This window comes from Mesoplodon bidens, assembly GCF_964165515.1.
Source record: "Mesoplodon bidens genome assembly, chromosome: 9".
Lineage (NCBI taxonomy): Eukaryota > Metazoa > Chordata > Mammalia > Artiodactyla > Ziphiidae > Mesoplodon > Mesoplodon bidens.
This window is the reverse complement of record NC_138166.1, coordinates 14837901-14841193: the sequence shown is the minus strand read 5'-3', so window position 1 is coordinate 14841193 and position 3293 is coordinate 14837901.

Here is a 3293-nt window from a genome sequence, read left to right as displayed (position 1 = left end):
TGAGTCTTTGCTTTACTGACGTGTGCCTCTCTTGTTGTAAGGTTGAATGACTAGTATGCATATTCTATTTCTGGACCACGTTTTGAAGATAACCAGAATGCAGAGGCCCCTCTGCCCCAAGTCGTGCATTCATGGGACACACTATCCCTGGGCTCTGGAGTAAGAACATTAGCTGCCTTAGCTCCAAGTTTCAGTGCCAAGGCCAAGCAGTGTCCAGAAGCCCACCAGGTACCACTCTGGTCTAGGGCATGAAAGTAGAGAAGGGATGCCAAGGAAAAATAATGAGAAAATAGCCCCAGATTTTAAATAAATGTTTTATTGAAAAGATTAGTCAAACTTTAGACAAATGATTTTTCAATCCCCCATAATTGTCATCTTAACAGAGCTTTTGTTTTAATTGATAGTTGATTTACAGTGTTGTGTTAGTTTCAGGTGTACAGTGAAGTGATTCAGTTATACATACACATATCTATTCTTTTTCAGATGCTTTTCCCTTATAGGTTATTACAAAATATTGAGTATAGTTGCCTGTGCTATACAGTAGGTCCTAGTTGGTTGTCTATTTTATATGAAGTAGTGTTTATATGTTAATCCCAACCTCCTAATTTATCCCTCCCTCCCCATTTTGGTAACAGTAAGTTTGTTTTCTGTGTCTATGGGTCTATTTCTGTTTTGTCTATAAGTTCATTAGTATTTTTTTTATATTCCACATATAAGTGATATCATATGGTATTTGTCTTTCTCTTTCTGACTTACTTCATTTAGTATGATAATCTCTAGGTTCATCTATGTTGCTGCAGATGGCATTATTTCATTCTTTTTTACGGCTGAGTAGTATTCCATTGTATATATATACCACATCTTTATCCATTCCTCTGCCAGTGGAAATTTAGGTCACTTCCAGGCCTTGGCTGTTGTAAACAGGGCTGCAATGAACATTCATCAATAGTTATCAGAACTATTTTCATTTGCCTATTATCTTTCTCTTGTATGCATTTTAGAGTTGCAATAATAGTGCACATACCATTTCGTGCTGCACTATTTTCACTTAAAATATAGCGTATAAATATTTTCCTTATTTTTCAGTCTTAATTATCATTTCAAACTCTAGCATATTTTCATGTGTTACACTATAAGTTGTTAAACTATTAATACAGAGGTCCTCTAATTTTAGCAAGTAGAATCAAGCAGGAAGTGAAGTGATTTGATTTTTGCCTCCTCTTCCTGTCTCAAAGTAACTCTTGGTAAATAACAAGAACAAATAAAACAACAAGGACAACAAGACGAACAATAATCCTGGTCAGTCAAGCAAACTGAATAATCAAAACATTGAAGGGTAGAAACACATTTACCTTTAAATGTAGGCTTTGGATGAAAACCCAGTAAGTTTTTCAAGCTAGGGAAGAATAGTAGGAAGGCACTTTCTGTACTATAGCAACATTAGTCAATTTCAAGAAAATCTTATTGTACCAATAACCCCTACCTCAAAAAAAAAAAAAAGAATTAAGATTTGGTGCAAAATAAATTATCACTAAACCAAAATTACTTAAATCCAGAAGTAACCTTATTATTCTGACAATGTTTTAAAACATCGGTATATCCATTACATTAAGAAATAGAGGGCTTCCCTGGTGGCGCAGTGGTTGAGAGTCCGCCTGCCGATGCAGGGGACACGGGTTCGTGCCCCGGTCTGGGAAGATCCCACATGCCGCAGAGCGGCTGGGCCCGTGAGCCATGGCTGCTGAGCCTGCGCATCCGGAGCCTGTGCTCTGCAAGGGGAGAGGCCACAACAGTGAGAGGCCCGCCTACCGCAAAAAAAAAAAAAAAAAAAAAAAAAAAAAAGAAATAGATTCATGAGGGGTGTGCAGTGTGGGGAAAGAATACAATTGGACGTCCAAATACCATGCGTCTAAATATTGAAAAGTTATAAGCTATATGCTATCTTCCTACCTTGACAAACACCTTCATAAAAGTCTTGACATCCACATTTGAACTTTAAAAATTCTTGAAGTTCTGTGCCAGGATGCGGTGGCGTAGGGAGAACAGCCCCAGACCCCAGCCCTTGGCCCACCCTTGGCTTAGCCGTGAACCTTAAGGGCTCAAGCATACTTAGGTGAACCCCCCAACCTACATGTCTAAGTTCTGTCTGCAGTCCTGCATCAGCCACTTAACCATACCTCCAGCTGTTTGTTTTTGTTGTTGTCTTCCAGTTTTATTAAGATATATTTGGCATATAACCCTCTGTAAGTTTAAGGTATACAATGAGATGATTTGATATATTGCAAAATGATTACAAGATTAGTTAACACATCCATCACCTCTCATTGGTACTTTCTTTTCCATTGAGGTATAATTGACATCTCACATTATGTTAGTTTCAGGTGTACAACATAATGACTTAATGTTTGTATATATCGTGAAATGATCACTATAAGTCTCGTTAACATCCATCACCACACACAGTTACAGATTTTTTTTCTTGTGATGAGAACTTTTAAGATCTACACTCTTCAGGCCTCCAGTTTTGCATACTGGCAGAGCAGTTTTCTTTTAGGAGCCTGAAAAGGAAGCCTTTGCAGGTTCTGTGGGTATCCTGGGGTCTTGGGTACCCAGAGGAGGTCAGGGAGGAGGACAGGGTGGCATGGACTCCTGCAAGGGCCAGAGCAGGGCTGCCTAAAGCACAAGGCCCAGGGCAGGATGGTACTGGACTTGCTCACGTCCAAAAACATTGAAAGACCTTACAGTAAAATCTAAATTGAGGCTTAAAAGAAAATAATAACGGAAGTACAGCATCCATGTTTATTAACCTAACAGCTTTATTCTTCTAAAAAAAAAACCATGAAACACCAAATGAGAAAGGCTTTGAGTCAACCATTCATTGAGACCCCAGAGTATTGTATCTGAAGCCATTTCCTTTCTTTCCTCCACAGTGAATTCATCACTTGTCATCTGTTCTCTCTTAGGCCAGAAATGAAGGGTCCGTATCAAGAGTGCTTCTCAGCATCCCTGTTTCCAGAGTGACAGTTCCCAGTCCCCGATGACCCCATCTGCAATGGCTGATCGCACACTGACCTTGGCTAGTCTCACATCCATTCGGCAGAACCTGTGTACATTCTTGTAGACAGAAGCCGGAGGAACAGATGGAGGAGTTGGCCACGAAGCATGCTTATTATCCCTGAACATGTTCCTCCTCCTCCCGACTTGGTACCCCAAGAATGGGGGCGGATTGAGCCGAGCAGAAGGCCCTAGTGACTCACAAGCTTCCAGGGAAGAAATCCACATATGGCAACCAC